Genomic DNA, 13,753 nt, shown 5'->3' with positions numbered 1-13,753 from the left:
TCGATGAAGAAAAATTTTAAATTAGGATTCAACCGGATATTTTGGAGGATTATGATCAGTGACACTATGGTTTCATTAAATGATTGTTTTAAAGATAGCTGATTCTGTAAAAAAGAAAATTTCATATTGGGTGTGTAAGTGGAGTGACTAGTTTTAAGTTTGCATGAATATCCGGCTAGGGGGCCTGGAAACTCTTTTCCTCCCTGGTACTCGGGACAAAACCAAACCAAATTCTTAAATGGATCCCATCACTACATTGGTTGGGCGGTTGGCTAACCCACGGGGCTGGATGGGCTGGATTGATGAACTTATGTCATCATGATTTTGAATTGAACAGACATCATTATTCTCCCATGCATTTCATTCTTTCACACACCTTTTGCTACTCTTCCACCACTCCTACTCACCATCTCCTTGCATTAGCACAATTGGACAACCACCTCACCACTGGACATCCACCTCCCAATGCCTGGGGGCACCTCAATCTGTCTATCAAGGGAGATACATGTAAGCTCCTCCTCAAGTTTTTGCAAGATCTTGCGATAGTCAAGCTTGCATGTGCTTGTTGCATGTATTCATGGTGTTGTTAGGTGTATTGGAATGGTTGCACATGCTATCAGAGAACACAATATAAGGGGGCACACATTGCATAGAGTTTGGTGAAATGTACAATTGGTTTTCAAGTTTGGTGTAGGATACACATATTAAAAAGTGCTAAAGAATGCGATATAGCACTTGCAAGGTCTTTCAATCACTGAAATCACATTCTTTGACGTGTTTCCAAAAAGACGCCCATAGAAGGCGATTTGGGCATCTGGAATCCAATCATCTAGGCATATCGCATTCTTCAACATCAAATACCAACACTTGTATGTATTTCCTCTTGCAAGTACAAGTCATTTTTTGATCAATGGCAAGAACTAAGAAAACAACTAGGGTAGAGGGATAGGGTCCTCCTATTGCAAGGGTTGCACAGGAAGGGCACCAGCACCATCCAAGTCTAGAGCCCCCATAAAAGGAAAGTCCATGCACATCCTTCAGTAAGCATAGACAAGGAGATTCACCTAGAGAGTGACAGTCCTGAGAGAAATATGAAAGGTAGAGAAGGATATTGGGTTTTCTATCCCCAAGGCACCCTTCCAGAGGATTGTGAAAGAGGTTTGTGATATGGTCATTGGGAAAGAGGTGGTAGAGATCTGCTATTTCCAGGAAGCAACAGAAGACTTCCTTATTGAGTTCTTCCAAGACACTATGTCGGTTGCTTCCCATGCCCACATGAGTACAATCATGCTCAAAGACATGGAAACCCTCAAGAGGGGCGTTGGCAGCTCCTCCCCAGTGAAGATGAGGGACATATGTGAAGATGAGGGACATTCTCATGGTACCACCAACAACCAATGAAGAAAAAAGATGAAGGAATCAAGATTCAAGAGGTAACACATAATAGAGATGCAAGTGCAAAGGCTACATATGAGTAGTCACTAGAAAGACAAAAGGATGCTGCTTCTCAAGCTCTATCCCATGCTACTACCATTCAAGATATGAAAAACTTGCAGAGATTGCTAGATTTGGGGTGTCTAGAATTATTATCAAAATAGAGGAGGTTGATACTGATAGAGAGATTCTTTTGTCAAAAGAATGCACAAGGATCTTGAGGAAAAAATCTGTAGAGGTTTCATACTCAATTATTTTTTCTTGTTAATGGTAACTTTCTATAACTATTTGATACAATGTTAGCAATGAATTTTTGAAAGCCTACTATGACCAAACCTTTTTGGAGAGCATGCTGAGATCCAAGTTACCTCTATACGTCCAACCAATGGCATATATTCTAGACCCCCACTTCTCTCAGGCTGCGAGAAATTTGAGAGAGCCAATAACAAGTTTAACCAAATGGTTTACACATTGCAACTTTCATAGAGTCAATACCATCATTTTTCCCTCCTATCACTTAGAGGAGTAAGTGAATGCTACCTATCATCTTGATCTTTTTACCATGTCTACTTGAAGACTGACTAATTTATGTCTTTCTTACAATCGACATTGGATCTTTGTATGCTTTGATGTCCAGGATCATGAATGCTTTCTCTTCAACTCCTTATATGGGACCCATCAAGAGCTTAGTCTATATGTTTCCCTTCTACAAGTTTTGTTATACTTTGGTAATGTTATTTTGGAATTGTTTATATAAGTACATCTCTCTGTTGTAGATCCTTAAAGAGACTTTTCAATTCTCTTGATCACAGTCCCCCCAATGTCAATCTTTCTAGACTCTGTTAAACCTATTTTCATGCCTGTAAGTGCTGCCCTTCCCTCTACACATGCTAGTTTTCAATATGATGTAATATATTGCTTGTGATTTTTAATGCATGTTCAAACTCCACAGCAGAAAGATGGGTACTCCTATGGATGGAGGACCTTGATACATGCAAAATACATGTTGGACACTTATTATGATTTTGAAATACTAGACATTGTAAGTTCAAACACCCATTCATTTATAATGACATTGTACACTGATCAATATGGGATTAAAAGGTAACTAAACTTCATTAATCTTGATTACAGCTTGATGAAGACAGTTACAATGTAGAGTTTGTGGACAGTTTTAGGGCTAAAGCTGTAAGTTCTCTCCTAGACCGCGCTCACAGAGCACCAAGAGAAGAGGTGCCTGTGCCAAAAAAAGGAGAGACCTTAGGTGAGCAAATCAAAGAGAAGGAAAGCATGGCATCTGATCCAAAGATAAAGGAAATTTTTGAGGAGGAAGCATGGCATGTGATCCAGAGATAAAGGAAATTTTTGAGGAAGCATGGCATGTGATCCAGAGATAAAGGAAATTTTTGAGGAGGAGACCAGAGAAAAGGAGCCTGTTGTAGAAGAGGAGACAATGGAACAAGAGCATGCTACAAAAGACGACACTATGGAACAAGAGCCTGCTCTGCAAAAGAGGATCCCATGCTACAAGAAAATGCTACTCAAAAGGAGTTCATGGAAGAGGGGAAACCCTTGGATCATGAACCTGTGGCACAACTTGACACTCTATCTTCCTTGGAGCATGAGCCTGTGATAGGAGTTGAGCCTTTGACCTACTCTCCCACTGTGCCAAAAGAATAGCCCCTACCTGAGGATCGGCCTCTACCTTTGCCCATGGATGCGCCTCTCCCAGAAGAGCAGCCTCTGCCTATGCCCATGGATGAGCCTCTCCTAGAGCATCTACCTCTCCCATCATCTGCACAAGTAAAGCCACAATCTGATGAGCATGTCCCATCACCTTCTCTCATGTAACTACTTTTGTAATGATGTGTCAACAAACCTATAATTGTTGATCTTTGCAAATTTTGACAACCCATTTGGGATATCTTAACATTGTATCTTATTCTCCCTTCTGAAAGATCCCTACCCCCTAAGCACAACGAAATCGGGGGTGCTAGCAGTGGAAGTAGCACTTCTTGCGCAAGGCAGAGCCTCTCACTCGGGGCCTCGCCCACCACGGATATCCGGACAAGAGACTAATCCCTCGGCTCTTCCAAAACCGAACCCAGAAAAACTTCCCTCGCCCAGAAAGCACGGGTGATTCCTCCAGGATATTTTTATTCTAACGTAGTCAAGAGCCTTAACTAACCAAACTGATCCGACCGAACCTGTAAGTCACATGATCAGATCAAGGAAAAGACTTGCACTTGGATCATAGAGACCAACGCTTTTTTCCTCATCGTCGAGAGGCATAGCCGTTGATTCTTTTTCATAGAACAAGGACTATCTGAGATTTACTTCATCTATCGTACCATAACAGAATTGAGTCTCATTTTAGGGATCCATCAATCTAGAGTCCCATGGATTAGCCAACCGCCCAACCACTGCAGTGATAGGATCCATTTAGGAATTTGGTTATGTTTCGGGTACCAGGGAAAAGAGTTCCCAGGTCCCCTAGCCGGCACTTCAAGCAAACTTCAAGATAGTCACACCACTTACACACCCAATATGAAATTGCATGTTTCACAGATTCAACTGTCTTTAAAACAATCTTTTAATGAAACGATAGTATCATTGATCATAATCCTCCCCAAAATATCCACGTTGAATTCTAATTTCCAATCATTGTTTCATCAGTGTACCTATGGCATTATTGGCAACCAAAACACTCACCACCTGTTCACTCAGGGGTCTTTTCAATAGTTCCTAGCTCATAGTACCCAGAAAAATATTCACTTATAAAAATCCAAATGGATTCTCCATTGAAGATCAGCAGCAAGATCAACCAACAGATCCATATAAAAGAGCCATGGACTCATCCGTTGTTGAGGACCAGCAAGGACAATCAACCAGATCCATGCCCGAGTTCAAAAAACAACCCTAACTCCTTGTTCCATTTTCCTCGACACACGTGTGGGTATCTTGTGCGACCCAGAGCCCAAGCACTGTATGGTCAGCACCCTCTAGGCTCCTTCGCAGGTCACCTAGCGCTTCACTCATAGGCCGCTTCCTTGGTCCCTCATCCACCATACCGGAAGCTCACCATTTAAATCGAACCGAGGCTGACCTTGCTATGCGAGACGTCCTCCGTTGACTCTCCGTTAGCTGTTGCAACTTTATCACTTAGGTCTCCACGACCTCATTCACAAGATGGTCAAAATGCTTCCCCAACATTGTTGACATAAAACAATCATTTAAAAATAGGTCATAAATATAGTTTCTACTACGAACTCTCATCTTTCCACATTGTTTCACATCATTTCTCATTATTCCACATTCTTCTACATCAATTCACATTGCTTAATCCACATCCAATCATATGTATTCCCATCGTCCTTCATCCATTCTCATCTAGTCAAATCATATCACATCTCATCCATTCACATCTACCCACATCCATTCACATTCAATCACATCCATTCACATCTATCCTCATTCACATTCAATCACATCCATTCACATTCAATCTCATCCATTCACATCTATCCTCATTCACATCTATCCTCATTCACATCTATCTCGATTCACATCACATCACATCTCATTCATTCGCATCTATCCTGATTCACATCACATCCATTTCGCATCACATCACATCCATTCACATCACATCTATTTACATTACATCACATGTCATCCATTCATATCTCATCGCATCCATTCACATCCATCTCATTCATTACATCCACATAACATCACATACATCCCATCCACATTACATCACGTCCACATCTCATTCTCATCCATTTACCTCACATCACTTCCTTTCACATATCATCACATCTCAATCTCATCTCATCACATCCACATCCACATCCATTTACATATCACATCCCATCCACATCTCTTCACATCCACATCCACATCCATTTACATCACATCACATCCCATCCACATCCACATCCATTTACATCACATCCCATCCACATCTCATCACATCCACATCCATTTACATCACATCACATCCCATCCACATCTCTTCACATCCACATCCATTTACATCACATCACATCCCATCCACAATTCCTCTTTTACCATTTAAATGATTGAATTCCAAATGTCATAGGAATTCCTCTTTTATCATTTAAAAATTTCTCATACATAAAATAAATTTATCTAAAATTTCTCTTTAAATTCAAATAAAAATATCCATTAATTCAAATATGCCAAGAATTCCACTTTTACCATTTAAATGATTGAATTCCAAATGTCATGGGAATTCCTCTTTTATCATTTAAATTTTCTCATGCATAAAATAAATTTATCTAAAACTCCTCTTTAAATTCAAATAAAAATATCCATTAATTAAAATATGCCAAGAATTCCACCTTTACCATTTAAATGATTGAATTCCAATTGTCATGGGAATTCCTCTTTTATCATTTAAATTTTCTCGTACATAAAATAAATTTATCTAAATTCTTTTTTAAATTAAATATTCATTATTTTAATATACCAAAATTTCTCTTTTTCCATTTAATTACATGGATCTCCATTATCATGGGAATTCCTCTTTTTGTATAAAAATAAAAATACCAAAAATTTCTCTTTTCTTTAATTAATTATTTATGCATAAATACTACATGAATTTGATGAAAATCATTCTTTTAGCATAGGAAGTCCAATCCTAGAATATGGTAGGAAGTCCTCTTTTGACATTATGCATAAAAATGAGTTATGTATTGATTTCTAAAAATTTTACCATAGTTTCGCTCTATTACTGATAATTTTTAATAATTCTAGAAAGAATAAGACTTTGTAATGATAGACTTTGTAATATAATTATGATAGAATAACTATCCTTAGACTTAAATCCAATTTATGGAATTAAATCATAAGTTTACCATAATTTTATTAGCATAAAAGCATTAAAAAATCATTTTCTTAACCTCTAGCTTAACAAGCTTAGAGATTGATTTTGAATTAAGAATTTATCAATGAGAAGCATTCATTTGCTTAAGAATTAGTCATAGGAATGACTATTCTTTTGGGGAGAGAGAGATATACATAAAAAGCATCCTAATTAAGCATAAAAACTAACTTTTTGTGATTAATCATTAGAATTCTTATAGAAAGCTTGATTTGCATTGAAAACAATTAATTTGAAACTTCTCAAGCTTGAGAGGGGTTGAGAAGTGAAATCTTTTGAGAATATTAATGAAAACCATGAAATTACTTCTTACGTCTTGATTTGGCTTGCTTCTTTATCTTAGAAGGAAGCCCCCAACCAATCAATTGGTTTAGTATGTTGAGAAGAAAGCTTCAAGAATTTTTGAAGAGAGAGAGAAGCTCCAATCTCTCCAAAAGTAGAGGATTTTTAAGGGATAATAGAAAATATCATTATTTTAATGTAATACTGGCATGGTATAGCTCACAGATTTTTTTACAAAAGACTAAGGATTTGTTTATAGGTGAGAGAGGCCACTAACCAAGTCCAACTGGGTTCTAGAATTTTCCAGGTTCAGTTTGACTCAATTTGGACAAGATTTGGACCAGTTTGGCTCCCTTTTTAATTTGGTTTAATCTAGGAGAGAGGAGAGATAAAAATATCACAATTTTTTGAATTAAAAACTCATCCACATGTGTGAATTAGGCGCCTACCTCAAGAGTCCCCCTCTCCTTACCAAGGTGTCAAGAATGCATCATTATTCTAAAATATCTCATTTTTTAGTAATATCTCATAGTTTTTAACTAATAAACCTTGGGAGGTTGCAAGATGAGGGTACTCACTTTCGTTCACTCTCTCTAAAATTGGGACATCCATGCATCTCAGACGGAGTACCTCGATCGTGATAGCGCCGTGAATTAAAACACGACACGTGCCTCCTAAGCCTAAATCGACATATCTCGATCGAGATGCCAACTAATGCCATGCTAGCAGGTCCGGGTTTCCAGTCATCATCCATGTCACCATTACATGTCACCGCCACCACATTATCTCGATCGAGATATCTATGCCACTCGGATCCACATCAGGGCCACGCTTGTATCCCCCTAGGCATATTTGACTAGCACATCTCCATCGTCCACGTATCTTGAACGAGAAATTAAAATCAAATCGCGACCATTCATTGTTCGAGGTAATGGGATACAATCACCGTCCACGTATCTCGAACGAGATATTGAGATCCAATCTCCACCGTCCAAATAGCTCGTTCGAGATACAGAGATACAATCTCCACCGTCCAAATATCTCGTTCGAGATACGTAAATGCAATATCCACCGTCCAAATATCTTGTTCGAGATACGTAAACGCAATCTCTACCGTCCATTCAGGTACGTTGGAAGATGCGATCTCAGCCGTTTAAATATCTCGATCGAGGTATATAATGAATCTCGACCGTCGACATACCTTGGTAGTGGTAATGACTTTAAATCGTAGCCATCCATGTACCTCGAACGAGATAGTAATATCAAATCTCAGCCGTCGATCCTTCACCAACCCTAAAATTAAGTGTGTATCTTGGTTGTATGTTGCACTAACCCTAATATCCAAAGCGTTAATCTTGCAAACCCTAAATTTCATGATGCTACCGAACCTCGATCGAGGTTATAAAATCGGAAAACTTTTTTTTTTGCCTCATTGTCACAAGTCGTTTTCACTCTCCTTGCTCTCTTGGTTTGGATTAGCATTAGTGGGCCCATTAGCATTGTTTTATAGCTTCATTAGTGCTACTTAGCACTAAGCATTAGACCCTTCATTTTTTACCCTTCACATTGGACACTTCACATTGGACCTTTGTGTTAGGCTTAGGTTTTAGCATGGAGTCACACGAGGAGGGCCACGAGGAGGGCCGCTCATCTATTGCGGACCTCATCGCGGAGATAGACCGCGAGTTAGCGGCTATCCGTAGGAGTGCTAGAGACACACCGTCTACATTACATATCGTGGGGCAGACCTGGAGGCGATGCTTCCGTCCCTTCGTAGCCTTCACGATATTGTTTATGTAGATGAGTGGATAGCCCACCATCGCACTGCTCCTGTGTCACATGGCCTGACATATCGTCAGGTCTGCGATCTTGCTCCGATTAGGGATGGAGCCTACTTATATCTTTTCCTCGATAGTCGTGGGATGAGGCCTGGGGCGGCAAGCCCCTTACTATTTCATGGTGTTCGCATCCTCGTATGGCGGCACATATCTATAGTCGACGCATATGGGAGGATGCCGAACAACCACCAAATTCCCATATACTTCGCAAAGCAATTATATGCGGAGTTTGTCTTAGGGGAGGAGGTGGATTACACTAGCCATCGGCCGGGTGGTGGTGCTGGCCAAGGCCGTCTCTAGGACCAGGGTAGGTGCCCTCCACCAGCCCTTCGTGTAGCACCTACTACAGATCCTTCATTTGTGCCATTGTTGACAGTAGAGGCTCTTGGCACCCAGGTCGGCATCGACGTACAGAGTACCACATGGAGAGCATCCAACACATGGTGCGCCTGTTCTCACGATCGATACCGACGATAGATGTCGAGGTATTTACATATTTATTACTTCTTAAGTTTTTTTAGTCATTTATTTACATGTTTATATGTACTTTTCTATATTTTTACATGAGCAGCATGGTTGATTGTGTCACGTAGGGTCCCACACCTACCACTGAGAGATTCACTCAGTTGGTAGAGGCGAGAGCGGAGATTGACCTCCTCAGAGCTGCATTACAGACGGTAGAGACAGCTACTGCAAAGGCATAGCATCTGAGAGAGTCCGACATCTAGTAGGTAGGTTTCTCTTGCACGTAAAAGAGTTATAATTAAGGTCCTAAGTTATAAATTTCTTTAAGTAATACCTAATGAGAGAGACTAATCAATTATTTTAATGCTTTACTTTTTTGCGTAGGCTCGGACCGAGATAGAGAGCTCTAGAGCTGAGGCACAACAGCATCATCAGATTATGGAGCGGATTGCCCAGCATAGGGCAGAGCAGTTGATGCTGCATGTTCGAGAGTTTCGCAGATCCTCGGACGTGATAGTGCCTTACCTACCTTTATATCCACGGCCTGTTTTTACAGAGGTTTTTCGATGACCTCTCCCGCAGGATGCACCACCCTTCCTACGTGATGCATGCTGCGCTTTATGTATCGAGGACATTGATACTACTAGAGTGATGGTGCTAGCAACAGTGCTGCTTCTCATGAGCAGCGTGTCCTTACAGGTAGAGGAGCTTACACGAGCAGAATGGTAGACATGTACCATTGCAGATTATAGATTTTGGGTTTACAGACAGAGACGTCTTGCATTAGCACGATGTAGAGAGAGAGAGAGAGCTATAGCAGCTTTTGGGACTCGTGAGCTCTCGAGTACACTGGCACCAGCTCACAATCCTGCCTTTAAGGCAGACCTCCCCGTAGACATTCGACGACCCCCGTATAGCCGGCACAGCCTCCTCGACGTACATAGCAGCCTCGACGCGCACGTCGACCGACAGCAATTAGAGATGATGATTTTGATTGGGTTGCCATTGATAGTGACTAAACTCAGACTAGCTGGGTTAGCTCACTTACATTGTACTTAGATTTTTGGGCAATGACTAACCTCAGACTAGCTAGGGTAGCTCATTTTCATTCTAATGTACTTATTTGATGTTTATATCATTATGAGTTTTTTCATTATTGAGTATCATTACATTTTAGTTGATGTTCTTGATTTTATTATATTTTTTAACACTTTGGCTATCATATTGTTTGTTGAAAATCTCCATGCCATCGTACCCAAACATGCTCCGATGGGGACCAAACTTTGCAAGCATGGGGGAGGACTCACCCCCACATGCTTGCAAAGTTTGGTCACAATCAGAGCATGTTTGGATTGGTAATTAGCGCCCAGTGCGGGTTTTTGAAGTCTCTTGGTGCTTAAGAGGCCATGGAAAATCCGGGCCTTCCCCATACCATCGTACCCAAACATGCTCCGATGGGGACCAAACTTTGCAAGCATGGGGGGGGGGACCCACCCCACATGCTTGCAAGTTTGTTCCCCATCGGAGCATGTTTGGATTGGTAATTAGCGCCCAATGTGGGTTTTTCAAGTCTCTTGGTGCTTAAGAGGCCAAGGAAAATCCGGGCCTTCCCCATACCATTGTACCCAAACACGCTCCGATGGGGACCAAACTTTGCAAGCATGGGGGGGACCCACCCCCACATGCTTGCAAAGTTTGGTCCCCATCGGAGCATGTTTGGATTGGTAATTAGCGCCCAGTCTGGATTTTCCAAGTCTCTTGGTGCTTAAGAGGCCATGGAAAATCCGGGCCTTCCCCATACCATCGTACCCAAACATGCTCTGATGGGGACTAAACTTTGCAAGCATGTGGGGGGGACCCACCCCCACATGCTTGCAAAGTTTGGACCCCATCGGAGCATGTTTGGATTGGTAATTAGTGCCCAGTCTAGATTTTTCAAGTCTCTTGGTGCTTAAGAGGCCATGGAAAATCCGGGCCTTCCCCATACCATCGTACCCAAACATGCTCCGATGGGGACCAAACTTTGCAAGCATGTGGGGGGGACTCACCGCCACATGCTTGCAAAGTTTGGTCCCCATCGGAGCATGTTTGGATTGGTAATTAGCACCCAGTCCGGATTTTTCAAGTCTCTTGGTGCTTAAGAGGCCATGGAAAATCCGGGCCTTCCCCATACCATCGTACCCAAACATGCTCCGATGGGGACCAAACTTTGCAAGCATGTGGGGAGGACCCACCCCCACATGCTTACAAAGTTTGGTCCCCATCGGAGCATGTTTGGATTGGTAATTAGCGCCCAGTCCGGATTTTTCAAGTCTCTTGGTGCTTAAGAGACCATGGAAAATCCGGGCCTTCCCCATACCATCATACCCAAACATGCTCCGATGGGGACCAAACTTTGCAAGCATGTGGGGGGGACCCACCCCCACATGCTTGCAAAACATGTTTGCAAAGTTTGGTCCCCATTGGAGCATGTTTGGATTGGTAATTAGCGCCCAGTCCGGATTTTTCAAGTCTCTTGGTGCTTAAGAGGCCATGGAAAATCCAGGCCTTCCCCATACCATCATACCCAAACATGCTGCGATGGGGACCAAACTTTGCAAGCATGTGGGGGGGACCCACCTCCACATGCTTGCAAAGTTTGGTCCCCATCGGAGCATGTTTGGATTGGTAATTAGCGCCCAGTCCGGATTTTTCAAGTCTCTTGGTGCTTAAGAGGCCATGGAAAATCCGGGCCTTCCCCATACCATCATATCCAAACATGCTTCGATGGGGACCAAACTTTGCAAGCATATGGGGGGGACCCACCCCCACATTCTTGCAAAGTTTGGTCCCCATCGGAGCATGTTTAAATTGGTAATTAGCGCCCAGTCCGGATTTTTCAAGTCTCTTGGTACTTAAGAGGCCATGGAAAATCCGGGGGGCCTTCCCCATACCATCATACCCAAACATGCTCCGATGGGGACCAAACTTTGCAAGCATGTGGGGGTGGGTCCCCCCCCCCTGCTTGCAAAGTTTGGTCCCCATCGGAGCATGTTTGGGTACGATGGCATGGGGAAGGCCCGGATTTTCCATGGCCTCTTAAGCACCAAGAGACTTCAAAAACCCGCACTGGGCGCTAATTACCAATCCAAACATGCTCTGATTGTGACCAAACTTTGCAAGCATGTGGGGGTGGGTCCCCCCCCATGCTTGCAAAGCTTGGTCCTCATCGGAGCATGTTTGGGTTTGATGGCATGGAGATTTTCAACAAACAATATGATAGCCAAAGTGTTAAAAAATATAATAAAATCAAGAACATCAACTAAAATGTAATGATACTCAATAATGAAAAAACTCATAGAGATATAAACATCAAATAAGTACATCAGAATGAAAATATAAGTGTTAAAAAATATAACATCAGAATGAAAATAAGCTACCCCAGCTAGTCTGAGGTTAGTCACTGCCCAAAAATCTAAGTACAATGTAAGTGAGCTAACCCAGCTAGTCCGAGTTTAGTCACTATCAAGATAGAGATCTAGTCAGCAGCACCCTCTCTAGCTCTCAACTGCTCTAGAATGCTCTCATGGTCATCCACTCGAAGCCAAAAACGAGGGTGAGAACTGTGTTTTCGGCTCTGTACTCGAACAAGAGTGAGCCTGGTAGCAACCACTAGATGAGAGAACTGAAATGCCTCTAACTCCCACTTCCACTGTTGCTGGAACTCAAGACTCCCCCGATGAAGTCAAATCTGTTGGTAGAACCGGCCTGCCACAATCATGCTATGAGTGTCATAAGAAAACCCATGATCATCCACTGTATCCTGGTCAAGGATGCACTTTGGCCTAGTGCAACTCATCAGATAGTAGTCTACTCCCTCGCTATTTCCCTCACTGGCAATAACAGCAAATACATCACCCTCCTGTAGCAAATCTGTCAGGTCATTATAACTGACCATGAACGCAGGACCTATGTGCTCATCAGACAACACTGAATGTGAAGGATGCTTGGGGGAGAGGAATGTCTGTATCCATGCATCTGCCCATCCTCTCGAGGCACAATGTGACCAATCGCCATCCATACATGCTCCATAGAAGCATGCAAACCGTCGTGTGTAAATCGTGGGGGCCGCCATGCACGTGCTCCTGATGGAATGTAAGCCCAAGGTGCCAGGTACTGTGTCACAATCATGGGAGGCTCTACGGTCAATCATGCCACCATCCACATGCCAAAAAAATCTCCTGACAATCCGAGCATCACGTTTGGGGTACGATGATGCTGCACTCCCACACAAATGTTGGGAGCACCACTCGACTACGTGACCCGCATCTCTGAACCGCTGAGCATCCTGCCGCAGAGCTGATGACGCCTCAAGGCATGTTTCACACACGTGCTCGCACCATCATGCTCTCCCTTCCCGTGACCAGTCTCAAAGAATGACCAAATCACTGGGATACTATAGACTGCACATGCCACCTATAAATCCATAAAAGATAGTCTTAGTTATTGCTTTCTTTAAGATGTTGTACTCAGTCAACTCTTCATCTTATGTGAGCATTTATTCATTTTTGGGTATTTTCTTTTATTCTTTGGATTTATCTCATCCCAACACTTGGATTAATCCAATTGGCCCATAGGAACCTTAATCACACCATAATCCAAAAATTTCTAAAAATCTAGACCCTTAGGCTAAGGTCCCTTATATCATTTTTAATTGATTCATAATGCACATTGAAAAGTTCTTTTTGAATTTCTGTTTCAGGGGAATCCATTTTAGACACTAGGAGGATTTTTATATATAAAGATATCTAAATTTTGGATTATCTCTCTCTACGCTAAAATAGGG

This window comes from Cibotium barometz, chromosome 34 (assembly GCF_041138505.1).
Source record: "Cibotium barometz isolate CiBa-2024 chromosome 34, ASM4113850v1, whole genome shotgun sequence".
Lineage (NCBI taxonomy): Eukaryota > Viridiplantae > Streptophyta > Polypodiopsida > Cyatheales > Cibotiaceae > Cibotium > Cibotium barometz.
This window is presented reverse-complemented; position numbering follows the sequence as displayed.